Raw genomic sequence first — 14,999 nt, forward strand, 5'->3', positions numbered from 1 at the left:
CCCTGTGTTCCTCATTTATGAAGAATAAGGGCTCTTCCAAAAGAGGAGGTGTTTCTGACATTTGGCCCTGTGTAGATGGGTCCAATGTCAGAAAAGACTCTTCCGAGAAAAGAATTGTGGTTTACAATTTGCGGACCTTTTTCTGACCTCCTCCCCCTGCAGTGTAGACATAGCCTCGGTGTTCTTAGAGGGCTGGGTTTTAACCCTAAAAGGGCCAGTGTGGGGCAGATGCTCCCTTTCCCCTCCCCGCCCCACCATGTGACAGAGCCCATAAAGAGAGATCCCACAGATCAATTCTCTGTGGCATGCAAAGGGTAGAACGTGTCTATTCAGCCTTTGCATGATATACACTTCTATCACATACTGCACAGGGGATCTTTATTAATTTCACTTTTTTTTGGTGCATTGTGGGCAGCATTAAATCCAGTAATACCACTGCTAATAACTAAGTAACTTGATAACATTAGCCTCTAATGTCAGAGGACAAATCTTCCACCATTCATCCTTTCTATAACTACCCAATGAAAGCTGTATGTTGCAAGCCTTGGCTGACTTCTTTTACTTAAAATTCAGTAACTATAATAATTAGGAATGGAGCAACTTGAGCTTGTTTATATCTGGTGATTAACTTAGTTTAGCAATACAGATTCCCTGTAATCTCTTTTTCTCTCAGTTTTAGTTATCTGAAATAATAATATTTATACATAGCTTTGCATTATATTGTCAGTCTCTGGTGTGCTTGATATACTATTTAATATTGCTTGGCCCATTAATACAGAATGAGTATATAATTAAATTTAGCATTGTTTATGTAGCATGCCAAAGATATTTTGTTGGTTTGTATTTAATCACTCTTATGTCTTGGGACAATATAAATAACATCTCCCTCAAAAAAATCATCTTGCTGGGGGGGGGGGGGGGGGGGAGGAGGGAGGGAGTAATAATTCAAGTTAGGTTATAAATTAATGTCATGTCTTTCATGTCTAAAGCTGTATTCGCATCTGTTGCAGCAGCAGCACCTTATGGCTAAAAAAGGAGAGGCGAGAAATGTAGGGCAGATGAAATAAGAAAAAATTAATCATACAAGGGAAATTTCACTCTTCATTTTTGTTTGCATTCCCATTATGTCTATCTCAGGATATCCATAATCTATCATTTTGTTCTAATCATAATTCAAAAGTCTTGTTCCACAGAGAAAATGGTAATATTTAATGTTAATCTATTTCAGATATTTTCTCAGGCCTGGTGCAGACTGCCTCTATCAAACCATTTAAACACTGTCTCTTATCTTCAAACCTCACCATATAGAACAGACCTAAGTATCTCATAGGAACTATTTTGATCACATTTCCATAATACCACCACCACCACCAAAAACAAAAAAACACTCCCCAAAGCAAGCCTTCAGACTTCAAGATGAAAACAGGGAATTGTATGTGCTAACTTTAATAAACCAGTGAAATGCTTAGATAACAAAGATACGATATATGGTGAAAAATGTCCTCAAACACTTGGGTCAGATATTGGCAAACACATTAGAGAGCTGTGTATGAATATATGAAGTCAGTGCACTGTTCTTACTATGAACAGGATTTTCATGGCTAGAAAAAAATATACACACAGCTAAGTCAAAAAATACACACATGCTAGAGTGGAGTCCTAAATGTGTAAAATAAAATCAGCACGGGTTTCATCTAATATCCTGGGACCGACATGGCTACAACGACATGGCATAAATTAAGACAGTAATAACATTATTTAATTTGCAATGAACTGTTTCTGTAATAGTGAATGGAGGGGGATTGGTTTAAGTTTTTGAATCCACTTATCACTGCAACTGTCAGTTTCTAATAAAAGGAAATTTAAACAGTTGAGCACTGTCAGCAAAAATAAGAGAATAGCATTTTAGAGATGATTGACTGCAAGTGTAATTATTATTACACAGTAGATTCAGTTTAATATTTAATCCAAAAAGAAAGGTATAATAGAATCAAGCTCATCATAGGACATGTAGGTGATTTATTGCCTTGGGATGCCAGGTAAATTCCGTTATAAAAAAGGCTTAACAGACATATTGTAGGTTTACTGTAGGCTATTTATGCTATGTGTTAACAGTATCATTGTCGCAGGTGTTTAAATTGCTTCAAGTAATCACTTGTCTGTAAAATAAGGCACTTTTAATGTTTCCTTCTGTTCCACCTCCCCACCATCCTTCCTAGAAACCTTGAATTCGCTCCTATGCCAATGGGAGAATAATGACTGTAAGCAACTAAGATGGGAATGGAACTGATTAACAGTTTAGCACCCCAGAATAGAAGGTTAGAAATTGAATTTTCCATAGCAGTTGTTACTGGAAAGTAATCCCTCATTGTCTCCTATAGACAACCACCTAACCTCAGGATGATTCTTACCAACAACCACAGGACATACCACACTAATACCAACCCTGGAACTTTCCCTTGCAACAAACCCCAGTGCCAGCTTTGTCCACATATTTACTCTGCTGACACCATTATTGGACCTAACCATGCCAGTTACAAGATCAAGAACACATATTCCTGTTCATCCAGAAATATAATTTATGCTATCATGTGCCTAAAGTGTCCGTCTGCTATGTACATTGGACAAACTTCTCAGACACTTCGCCAAAGAATCAATGCACACAAAACAGACATAAGACTCTCTCACAGAGAGAAAGCTGTTGCTTGCCATTTCAGCCAGACTGACCATTCCCTCAATGACCTTAAAACATGCATATTGCTTCAAAGAGTCTTTAACTCCAGACTTCAAGGAGAAGCTTCAGAACTGTCATTCATGCTTAAATTTGACACTTTATGTATGGGTTTAAACAAAGACTCTAATTATCTCACCCATTACAAAGATAGCTTCACCAATTATCACCCCTAATGTCATTACCTCACAGAAACTTTCCCTATTATCACCCCTATGTCATTACCTCACAGACACTAACCTTCCCCTCTCACCCCCACTCTGTTGTAAAATTTGATTTGTCAATTTCATATACGTTCATTTTTTGATTGTATCACTTTGGTATATATGGTTGTGCCGATTTTCTTCTACATATTGATCTGCGAAAGTGGGTCTGGCCCACAAAAGCTCATCACCTAATAAACCATCTTGTTAGTCTTTAAAGTGCTACATAGTTCTGTCTTTTGTTTCATACCAAAAAAAGTAAGCATTTACTGTGTCACTAAACCAATGTGGGGAGGAGTTCTTGGTATTCTATAAACTCTTTTATCACTTCAGTTAACATTGGCAAATATCCTGTTTTATATTGCAGGCATAAATGAGGTATTACAGTCTCTCTCAGTGTGTTTATATCCTAATTAATTTGAGTAATTGAGATTATTAGCAAGAACAAGGCTATGCATCAAAATATAGAAACAGCTATTAAAGGGCAAAGCCACAAATAGATATGAAATGAATGTCAATTCAGTAATGTTACTGCTAGGAAAAGCTTTTCTGAGGCACCTGCCATGCATTACCTTTGCAATGTATATTTATATTAAATCAATAATTTCCAAATATTGATGAGTTTTTATTATTTATCCTTTGTGGTTTTTGGCTAAACAAATAATTTTCATCAATGTCAGGAATCTGATTTCCTGTGTAGTGTGGCAGATGAGTGATGTTGCCTCAAAGACTCCTTGCAATACGGTGGGCATCAGTTTCTGATATGCGACCTGATCAGAAATGTTTACTCTCATTTTTCCGTGTGTGGAATAAATTTTGTTATGTGCACTGAGGCATGTGTGAATGTGCACTATCAGCAGAAACACAAAATCTAGCTGTGGGCACTCTGCTAATTAGGTGTGTAGCATTTGTATCTCTTCTGAGTGGCCACCCAAGTGCACAGCTTACAGGGAATGCTGCAAGATTTAACTTGTATTCATCTAGCTATTTAAGCATGAGGGGACTTTGTTCTCAGTCAAATCAACATGAGTACATCAAGGCTACTGTCAATATATTTATCACAAAAGTATGCACCACTCACTAGCATATTTCTAATCTTTGGGTCAGCTTTTATCCTTTCTGGCACTTGTACTTTGTTATTAGGGCCTAGAGAAAATACACTGACAGCCTGTTCAGCTTTGTACTCCAAGTGGAAGCAGCAGGATGTTCTGCATACAGTACATTTAAAGGTTTGATTATTTGGATTTAGATTCAGTCTGAAGGGGAAGATTGATTGAGCTTAACATATTGGTGAGTCCTAGCTTCAGGCTAGGAATAAAAACAGTATTTCTCAAGTCGTGCGTTATTACTTTTCATTTGTTGGGTATTGATTAGCTGTCAGTGATAAGATCTTGGTTTTCAAAATGAGACAGGTGCTGGTGGGGTTTTTTTAAAGCATTTATAAAATAGAAAATATAATACAGAAGAGGAGATGGTAAAACAAGATATTCAGTATAGCATTGCTGGATGTTAAAATATTTTGGTTGCACAGATCTAGCCTCAAAGATGACTCTAGATCAAGTTCTTATCGTAGTACAAATTCCCATTCCATTGTGGAAAGAAAATATTTTGTACATATTCCAATGTTTGGTGAAATATTTTGACTGGCTTTTTATATTTCTATTCATTTATTTCCTTTCTGCTCTATAATTATGAAGAAGGGACACATTTTTAAATAGTGCATCCATGTGCGTACAATTTTATTTATTTCAACTTACAATATACGAAGTGACCATCCTAAAGTCTAGATTTATACAGACTAATTCAGATTGATTCAGTGTTGCCAGGCCACAAAACTAAGCTCTTCCCCACTGAGCCCAATACTTCAGATATAAGACAGGAACATTGAAATGCTTTGCAGCTAACAGTAAAGGTCAGCAAGTTCTAGCATATCTGAGAGGGCTAGATAATACAGTAAACCCCTGTCATTCACAGTGGATGCATTCTGGGACCACCACAAATTGCAAAATCTGCAAGTACCCAGATGTATCCTGAGGTGGTCTTTCCCACTGGCTTTATGTCCCTTTCACACCACCAGGATTGGAGCAGAAAAAAAAAGAGAATCTGTACTATTAACTGTTTCTTCCCACTTACCCTAATAGGTGAACTATAGTCAGCTATAGAAAAAGAAAATAAGGCATTCTGTCCAGGTGGCCTTTTTCTGAATTGTCATTATTTGTAGTCCTTAGAGCCATTAAGACATTATCACACTTCTGAGAGCAATCCAGACCAGTAGGGAGCTATGTCAGCTCGCACTCTGTAACCCGGATGCTTCACAATCCTTTACGGCTGTAGCTCCCATCCAGGGATACACACAGCCAGTCAGGGATAGTGACAAACTTCTCCATGCCCCAGGCAATGTGGGTGTGGATTGGCTCCAGCCCCCCCACCCCAGAAGGGGTGGGGCCTCAGGCAGAAGGGGAAGGGCTAAGGGTAACAAGCCTCAGTGCCATCCAGACCATATCATTGGGTTCCCAATTGCTGCTTCTGCCATGTTAGCTGCAGCAGTGGCCCAAAGCCTTGGGCCATTTTCAATTGCTGGGCCCTGAGGCAATTTAAAATGGGTCCCCTCCCCCTGCATCAGTGACCTTACTGTCAATCTAAAAGTGTATAGATCACATCCTGAATGTCTGTGCGCTTGATAGCCTTGGTTCAACATCTCTGAACCCAGCAGCCTGTCTACAGCACCACAGACTCACTCTGGCTTTCTCTAAATCTTTTTACCAGTAAAAGTGACTCTAAGAATCCTAGTTCCAAGTGCCCCGTGAAACCAAGTATCCTGAAGTGTCCAACCTTTACCTGGATCACTCAGAAATAATAAGGTTCAAAGCAACAAAAGCATATTACAGCTCATTAACTTAACTGGGGTAAATATACTATCCTTCAAACACAGTACTGAGTTTGTTTATAGTAAAAATAAAAACAGAGAAACTTTATTAACAAACTATACATATAGGCTGTGTCCAGACTCAGGGTTTTTTTTCGAAAAAAGTAGCCTTTTTTCGAAAAAACTTCACCTGCGTCTAGAAATTAAATCGAAAGAATGCGGCTTTTCTTTCGATGGTGGTAAACCTAATTCCACGAGGAAGAACGCCTTCTTTCGAAAGTGCTCTTTTGAAAGAAGGCGTTCTTGAAAGCAAACAGGCTTTTTAGAAAGAGAGCATCCAGACTCACTGGGTGCTTTCTTTCGAAAAAGCGGCTTGCTTTTTCGAAATTCCGCGTGCAGTCTAGACGCTCTCTTTCGAAAGAGGCTCTTTCGAAAGAGGCTTGCAGTCTAGACATAGCCATAGGCTGTGTCTAGACTACATCCCTTTTCTGTAAAAGGGATGCAAATTAGACACATCACAATTGCAAATGAAGCGGGGATTTAAATCCCTCCCACTTCATTTGCATAAACATAGCTGCCGCTTTTTTCCGGCTCGGAGCTTTGCCTGAAAAAAGCGCCAGTCTAGACAGGGATCTTTCGGAAAATAAAGCCTTTTCCGAAAGATCCCTTATTCCTCTTAAAATAAGGAATAAGGGATCTTTTCAAAAAGGCTTTATTTTCCAAAAGATCCCCCTCTAGACTGTTGCTTTTTTACAGCAAAGCTCCCAGCTGGAAAAAAGCGGCAGCCATGTTTATGCAAATGAAGTGGGATTTAAATCCCCGTTTCATTTGCAATTGCGATGTGTCTAATTTGCATCCCTTTTACGGAAAAGGGATGCAGTTTAGATACAGCCACCGGGAATACATGAGTATAAGGCATGAAGATAGCAAGAGTTACAATTAAAACAAAAAAAAATACATTGTTCAGTGGTAAGACATAATGGAATAAGTTGCAGTCTTTGTTCAATCTTTCTTTTTTCCAGCCATGACTGTCTCAAAGTCAAAACCTTCTGCAACCTTATGAAAAAGTAAAAATATCTATTTCTTCCCCAAGATTGTATGTGATTTTCTCGCTGATATATACACAATACCTAAGTGTACCGGTCTTGAGTACAGCAACAAAAGGGAACACACAGTGCTAATGAAGCCTTGCTCATATAAAATGCACATGTATTACATAAGCAAGCAATGATTATGTAATGAATCAAATCATTAAAAAGTTTTTATTTGGTATAACAGCGTACTAATGGCTATTTCTGCAATTCTCACTATGAGACATAAGGAAACTAGGTGCTTAATACAGAAACCACAAATGCTCTGCACGCTATGCTCACTTTGTTGTAATTAAATTAACTTAGTGAATTAATAACAAAGAGCAAATATTTATAGAAGTACTTGAAGCTCCCTGTGGTGTAACAGGAGTGGTAGGGATGATACTGGCAGATTTTCTCCTTCGATTCATCAGTAGGGAAATATATTTATCACAGAGTTGCTTTTCTTCCCCTTGCCACAAAGTGATCCTTTCTCATTTGAATGTTGTGTAAAAAATGAAGTAAAAAATGTTAGCTCCATTTTAACAGTAAAGGAACTATTTTTTAATTAAAAACATTAACCTTGGCATTATGCCACCGGAAATCATATGGATTTAATCATGGACAAAGTATTTTAACTTTGCTCATTTACAGCATTTACTCAGTCTTCCGTATGGATTTCATGACAATTCTTTCAGTAACAGATGTCATTCAACTTGACATAATATCAAAGAAGATATTTTATTGCACCATAAGGGGGATCTGCTGGTAACTGAATTTTTTTTTTGACACGGTTAAAAAAAAAAAGATAGCAGAAGATATTGTCACTGACTGTATAAATACAAGGCATATGAAGCAGATCAAAGTACAGTACATGACTGTGAGTCTGTAAAGAGCAACAATTATTTAGCAGAAAGAGATAGGATAGTGACAGTTTCCTGTTTGCATGATGACACGGAATGAAACATAAAAGATGTGACAGAAAATAATTGGAATAAACCCCTTTGGGCCAAAGACAATCCACTGGTTTCTCACTCATCATAGGCTTTTGTTAGTAAATATCTTTGCAGCAACTTCAAAAATAGGTCTTTAGAAATACGTTTCTCGAACTTAGCACATTAATTTGCATGTGATCTGTAACTTCGGTCTTTATTTTTAAAATTTCAATTTGAACCTACATAAAAAACATTGTTTTAGAGTTCAATGGACATTTCATATAAATATTCTACTTCTCTAGAAACAAACTTTTCATTATGTCATTTATCACCCCCCTCAACCACAGGTACCAATAAATGGGGTAGGAAACAACTGTAGGTGGTAAAATAGATTCCTTTTTGGGGGCTTCTGAGGTCAAAGTTGTATCATAAATAAAACTAAGCTTCAGACCTGAATTTAAGTTATGAAAGAGATGTGAGGGCAAAAATGTGTATTCGTATTTATTATTTAGCATATTTATTGTTAATTTACCTTGAAAAAGTATATGCTATGAGAGTATCAAATGAGAACTATTGATTTATAGGACTACACCAAATGACAATGTAGAAGAAGGAGAAACCTCTGTAGGTTCTTTCCTTTTGCTTGAGAAGTATTTTCTAAAATTAAAATAAATGCAGCAAAGTGATTTAAGAGAATCAAAACTGGTGTGACATTCTATTCTCTACACACAGTTTGTTAACTTGGGAAAGGAGAGGCTTATTATAATTTGCTTATAAAACAGATGTGTTTCTAGAAATAGCGAGAGTCTGAATTTTATGACTTTCAAGAAGCTGTGGAAAAACCTGATTATATCTTGTTTTATTATACCACGAAGGCAAAACAAATTAATACAACAATCTATTTCTGAAGACTGGTGCTATAAGCGGTATGTTATGTTTACCTGTAGGAGAAACTACTGACCCATCTTTATGGAATGCCTATCTCAGTAAGTGGTATTTGCAGAATTCTAAGTGGGACATGGGCCCTTCATCTGGGATGGCATTGAGTTTATCTGCAGCACTGACGGAATACATTAGTGGCATTTCTGCATGGTAATTCCAGCTCCCAGGATGTGTTCACAATGGGTGTCACCTTGCCTTTTGAGAGCCATTTCAATACACAGTGCAGTTTATACAAGGCTCAAAAAAGCTCCATGAACCAGTTAGTATAATACAAATGACAAATTCATAGTGCAACACTCTAGCGGAGTAAGCTAATTGGGGGAATGATGAATACACTGTTCTATTTGCCTTATAAACACTTTATCAGGTAAACAATAAAAAAGAGTCTAATACCATTCATATATCTTGCTGGCCATTCACCAAGCTTCCTGAAACCTCCAAAACCCTAATGCTCTTGACAGCAGGTACATACAAAAACAGTTCTAGGAGCTCTCACTTTTTTTTTTTTTTGGCCTAGCACTGACAGAAAAGTGAAGTGATATATACAGTGAAGGCACAGGGGACATTCAGGGCTAGATTCACAAAAGGACTTAGGCACTTAATGCCTCACATGGTGTGTAAATCCAGAGGCAAGCCCAACTGAGATTCAGAAAAATCCATGGTCAGCAGCTGCTCCTGAACCCTGAGAGCACCTACATTTTTGCATTAAAAGTTTCCTAGGCACATATGCTTCTGCACATGTACACTGAAGCCCCAAGACAAACATCCAGACATGTAATCCTCCAAGTGTTTCACAGACCAGGAAAAGATAGGATTCCTCTGCCTAACACACTAGGGGAGGGGGCCGATTTGATAAGCATGCTCATCTCTCACTTACCAGCTCACACCCCTACAGATGAACTTATACAGAACAGCGGGGTAAAAGATGCAGACTTCTTCTGTGATTTTTAGCTCTGCAGTTCAGATATTCATGCCAATTCAACTACCCGACCACCCCCACACAAACCTGAGAAAAAGAAGGGACTTAACGGGAGTCTCCTACCTACAAGCTGTAATCATTGAGCTCTGGGAAAAACAGATGTGGGATGCTCCCTCCATCTCATTGTAGCTGCGGCATGGTGGCTCAATAATTAAAGAACTATTGGGGTAGTGGGAAAGAAAGAGAAAGCATAAGCATGAGAATGCCTTTGTAGTCTGGTGGTTTAGAGCCTTTACAGTTGTGGTAGTGGACCCAGCATGCAATCCCTCTTACTCCCATGGCTTGGTATGTTTGTTTGTTATTATACACCATGGATCAACTTCATCAGAAGATCCTGAGAGAAACCCAGGTCAGAATATCTCTTAGTTCAGTGGAGAAGCAAAATGCAGGACAATGTAGCACTTTAAAGACTAACAAGATGGTTTATTAGATGATGAGCTTTCATGGGCCAGACCAGGCACTCGCATGAGAAGGGGCAGATCAAAAGTCAGATACATTTGTTCAGATAAGTGGAGAGGAGACATGAACCAACTTTGTCCCCTATCTTGGAGAGGACTCAAACCCCTGGGCTAAAATGTATGAGGAAGGGCCGCCTTCTTCCCTTTACTTTTTGGCCCCTAACTCCAAGGCAAAAATTGCAGCTGAGTCCTAAGCAGAAAGATCCCTCCTGAAGCCTAACTTTAGGTACCTATCTCCAGGCTTGTCTGTACAAACAGCACTCCAGATGCCACTGTAACATTTTGTGAAGCTACTCTTACACCAAATGGAGAGCTTCTCCTGTTGGCAAAATGGAAAGACATTCACTGGCTTCCATGTACTTTGGAACAGGTTGTTAATGCTACTCCTTATAGAAGTAAGGCACAGAAAAGGAGCAAGACACTATTGATACCAGTTACTTCTGTCTTGTTTCTAACCAGGTAAGATACCCAATGCCTAATTAATTCTTCTCAAATATATACCGAATACCAGGTTTTTTTTTAATTAAAAACAATTTTATTTTGAACAATATATATGATTTAGGACACTGCAAAGATGCCAAAGTAGGATGAAAGACAATTTGAGAAAATTTCAAGTAGTATTTTTTAGAATTGAATAGATAGCTAGGATGCCTCAATTTTGAGGTAAATTGCCTTTCACAGACCTACTTTTCCAAAAGTGTTGAACACCAACTCTCTGAAAAAATCCAGTCCTTCTAAAGTGTCCCAAATTAAGCACCATACGTTTCCAGTCAGGCTTGGCCTTCATTCATACAGTGTTTCCATCTTTTGCACAGTATTCCATTTCCAAAACGAACTGTCACACTGCAAGTTCTATTATTCTGCTGTCATTTGTTTTTATATTTGCTAAAATGTTTGTTTTTTTCACTGCTGTCTTCCAGGCACAGTGGAGATGCAACATTCAAAATAAGCTTCCTTCCTTACTAAAGTAGATTCTACATAAGAAAGATTTAATCAGCACATAGATCTGAGGAAGTGGGTCTGGCCCATGAAAGCTCATCACCTAATAAACCATCTTGTTAGTCTTTAAAGTGCTACATAGTCCTGTTTTTAATCAGCACATGTTTGCATTCTCACAGATTGTAGCAGATTCACTACTATGCAGAATGGTCTGAAGTGACAAATATAAAGAAACGTAGAAATAAAAATCCTTATGGAGTTTCAGTCTTAAAATTCTCAGCAGTACTTTAGAAAAACTCTAAGAGTACATAGTTGGTTTCTTTTGATAATATACTTAGAGAACTTGCAGAAGTATAACAGTCAAGGGTTTCTGAATGACTGTTTGCTATTGAAAGTGGCGCTATTTACTTCTATAGGTAAAAATGGAACTAAGTATTATAGCCAATTATAAATACTAGATTATCACAATCTGCAGAGAATAAGGGGCAGCGTGTGGCTACCTTGGATTAGAATGTCAATGGCAAATCTGACAGACAAAGAGAGTGTTTTAGTTCTTCTCTGGCTCCCATAGTGGATTGTTTCTCTTCTATTCCTGCTCAGCTTCACTGGGTGGGATGGGGAGCCAAGGCTGTGTCCATTTTTTGCCCCTGCATGAAAAGGGGAGTGCAGTACTCTGGAGATTAGACAGAATATTTTTGAAAATATTAGTCCTGGTCTTTATTAAATTTCTGTATGCAAACTTTATGCATAGAGATAATAAAGAACTACCCACTGACAAAGACCACTGCTATAGGGTCAGAGGAAAGATACAGGCTGCCTCCCTATCCTTTTCTTTCAGAAAGCCCTTTGCTTCTCACAGATCCCTAAATTCTGACTAGAGTGCAGAGGACTGAAAATAATGTGGCCTAAACCACTGTTCTACCATGGAAATCGACTACAGGTAGTAGGGGAAAGCACAGGTGGGAAAGTTGTTTCCCTCAATGGAGAAATCGAGTGGAGCACAAAGGTTTCTCCACCTAGCTCTCTTCTACTGCGTATTATATGAGCCTATTTAGATTTTATAAAGAGCTGAGGGTATTTTGGATAAGCACTATGTTTATGAGTAATAACCTGTATCCCTATCTCTTCTGTTCACCTATGCTTGGTATTACATTACATCAAGCACAATGACGGTGAATCATGCTTACACTAGTTTGTTTTGTTCACTGAATTAATGGGACTAGTTTCTAGACATTATAGCAGGAAGTCTCATGAAAATAAATCGGTCTTGCATGCCCTTCTGAATCTGGAAAGGGCTGGGGTAGTCCTGATGTCTGTAGAAAAGGGGAGTTTTAATAATGACTAGCTATGAGAATAAGCTAGTTATTACATTACATTCCCCCTGCTACTCGTATCCAACAATAAGCAAAGTTTAAAAGCAAAGGCTTCTGGGTTTGATAGGCTTTACTAAGCCAACTGAAGAATCTCTCTGTGTGATTGATTGTTTCCTTATAGAACAGCAATAGCTATTCCAGCATTATGCCACTCCCACCCCCTCCTGCCTTCTGACTAGGAGGCTTGTATGGGAAATCTTGAATCTTTTCTAAGTTGTGCTGGGAGCATAAACAGTCTCTTATGAGCCTCAACTGAGTCTGGGGGCAAAAAGCCACTTTTACAGCTCTTTGAGTGCAGCTCAGGCAAAACAAAGAATTAATCTCTTTAATCCACTGAACTATGAGATGCTTCAATGTTTCTAACTTCTATAGAACCTCAAATGAGGCAGCTCAGACAGATTTTCTGGGGGTGGGGGAGTGTTCTTGTCTTCCAGTTCCTTTAAATGTTGTGGCATAGCAGTGACAATAAATTTGACAGTGATGTATTTCTTCCTTGAATCTCCATGTCTTTGGAAAATTCAGTTGTGCTTCTTCTCTTTTATTACCATTTCACACTGAAAAGCCTATTGACCCCTGTATGGTTCTCTGGAACTTTGTCCAGCAAGCTACAGGCAATTCATTTTACTTTGCAATCTCAGCAATGTCTCCCTGAGTAAAAGAAAAGAACCCATACTACTTATGGTCACAGTAAAAGACAATTCCGTTTGTGCATATGAAGTATTCCCAGGCACTTCAACATGATTTAACATTTTAATGGACAATGAATGATGGATACACAATACATCAGGGGTAGGAAACCTAAGGCCCCCAGTTTGCATGGATTTAGCATTGCTAAGCCCACGCTGGTGAGAGGTGGGCTTTTTGTTTGTTTATCTCTTGTCTGCAGCCCCCAAATGATTCTCCTATGGGTCAGTGGCCCTGACCCTCCCCCCCCCAAAAAAAAAGGTTCCCCACCCCTGCAATTCATGGTCTACTCTTATTCCTTGTATCTTTCAGGTTGAGACTTAACTTTTAAAAAGGTTGCTTATTTATACATCTCTTGGTAAATGAAGTTATGAAGTTCACTCCTCGCTACCCACTTAAAGTTCTGGCAGGATCATCTCTGGGAACTGAAACATTGATTCTTCTTCTTAATAATGTAAAACAATAGCAAAGAGAGCATGGTACATTTTCCTTAGTCGTATCAAATCCTACCGTACTTCATAAAGCCAAGAAATCTCTTGTAGTAACACATGGAATAATCTGGTTTGTGTGAAATGAGATTACTTAAAGATACTGTAATTTATTTAACATAAATCATGTGACTCTACCTGCAAATAAGTCACTTCCTCCCTCTTTCTCGTTCATCATAACTGTTGCTTTTAAAGCTCTGTCTGACCATATTCAGTGAAACAGAACCTGTGGAAAAGGGATATGCTTGTTTGATCTTTGTTTCCCATGAAACCCAGAAGTTTCCTTTCATATCTGAACAACAATGATGGTATAACTTACCAGTTGTTGGGATTTCCACTTCTGTACATAGATTCATATGGGGTTTAGTCTCGGAAGAGAACAAGTAACACACCTGTGGGTTATAGTTGCATCAGTTGGCAATAGGTTTTTGGACAACAAAGCATAATGGATTATTTTAGCAAGTATGAGTGAGAAGTCTGATCAACATTTTTGAATGACCAAGTTACTTTGCAGGTGTGGACTAGGGTTGGTGTAGTCCTTGATCTCAAGTTGTTAAAGCACAGCTCTCCACTTTGCTGTATCACACAGGTGTTAATTTTGTAGGATACCATTTAATTTTTTCCTGCAGTGCCTCACAAAGCACACATACATGCATGAAAATAATTTACAGTTCATCTTTACAGTTCATCTTTAATTCAAAGAAAGCAAAATAATTTGAATAGAAACATGGAGTTTCTCAACTGCTGAAAATTTGGTAAGTGAACTATAGCCATTACTATATGAGCTTTACACATGGATAACCTGATTCATAAGAGGTCAAGTGGTCAACAACCATATAATAATTCAGCATAATAATTCAATGGCAGAGCTGGGAGGCTCTTATTCTGCTCTGCTAAAGGCTAAATATGATTCCTATTAAAGGCAACACATGCATTTTCATGAATAGCGAGAATTCTTTTACTTTGCTCTATTTTGTTCTTTTTCCATTTATAAATAAAATTGAGTTAGTAACATTTTAGTTAGTTGAACTCTTGAGAGTAGAAAAAATTACTGATCTTTCTCAAAATCATTGGTATCAACTGCAAATTACTAGCAGAGTCATTGCCAGCAAAAGAAAGTAGGATGAATACAGTAGTCTTGTGTCATTAGAGTGCTATATGAAGTATAGTAGAAATGCCATCTGTGCTTGGAAAACAACCAGGAAAGAAAGTATGAGTGGCATCTCCAAAGATGGCAAAAATATGAAGAAAACTGGTTCTAAGTAGCAGAAGCCATTTAGATAATTTCAGATTTAAAAAGCAGTAGAACGAAGAACAAAACTGCAATGAGC

At 38.1% G+C, this 14,999-nt stretch overlaps 1 long non-coding RNA gene across 1 annotated transcript in view; it reads right to left on the minus strand.

Annotated features, from left to right (window-relative positions):
* The window catches only part of LOC142829408 (uncharacterized), a 48,148-nt gene extending 34,085 nt beyond the window's left edge, over positions 1-14,063 (minus strand). The window contains exons 1-2 of the long non-coding RNA XR_012903805.2: positions 13,988-14,063; positions 13,807-13,894 (exon numbers count right to left, since the gene is read on the minus strand). This is a non-coding gene — a long non-coding RNA (uncharacterized LOC142829408). The remainder of the gene's footprint in view (positions 1-13,806; positions 13,895-13,987) is intronic.
* Between the last annotated feature and the right edge of the window lie 936 nt (positions 14,064-14,999).

Source organism: Pelodiscus sinensis, chromosome 4 (assembly GCF_052426305.1).
Source record: "Pelodiscus sinensis isolate ZL-2025 chromosome 4, ASM5242630v1, whole genome shotgun sequence".
Classification (NCBI taxonomy): domain Eukaryota; kingdom Metazoa; phylum Chordata; order Testudines; family Trionychidae; genus Pelodiscus; species Pelodiscus sinensis.